A 517-nucleotide genomic window follows, 5' to 3' on the forward strand; every position below is an offset into this window, starting at 1 on the left:
GTTCAAGAGTCGACATCCGCAAACATGATTATCCATATTTGTGTTCATTACACGAATGGCATTTAGTCAGCGCGAACTTCTGGCGTTTTCAAACTTTGCATGAGGGTAACTTTTCACCCAATAACGTTAACTAATTAAATGCATTTACATTGCGGTCGGTTAATCACAGACGATGAGATACACACAGAGGGAGAAGTTATTCACGTTATACATTAATTAGTATTTAATGATGTAGTTCAAGCTGTGTTTTAATGAATGGATAATGATGTGCTTTGCCTTCTACTTGGATTGGTGAATGATAATGCAGATTGCGGGTAATGAATTTCAGATTGAAAGAATTAATAAACGAGTAGAGAATATTTAATGGTTTATGGGCGAAAACAGAATGAAAATACTCCTTTTGATAGAAGGAAATTATTTGATTGAAACAGGAAAACAGAAAAAGAAGAAATGGATAGGAAAACAGAGATAAGGAAATGCAAATAAATCCCGGGCTTGCTTTATTTTATTATATAAA

General features: G+C 33.7%; 1 protein-coding gene across 1 annotated transcript in view; it reads left to right on the forward strand.

The window, feature by feature from the left end:
- Positions 1–517, forward strand: part of LOC119591165 (small G protein signaling modulator 1-like) — a gene marked incomplete at its 3' end in the record, with an annotated part of 183,708 nt that overhangs the window by 68,103 nt on the left and 115,088 nt on the right.

The sequence above is a fragment of the Penaeus monodon genome, chromosome 28 (assembly GCF_015228065.2).
Source record: "Penaeus monodon isolate SGIC_2016 chromosome 28, NSTDA_Pmon_1, whole genome shotgun sequence".
Taxonomy (NCBI): domain Eukaryota; kingdom Metazoa; phylum Arthropoda; class Malacostraca; order Decapoda; family Penaeidae; genus Penaeus; species Penaeus monodon.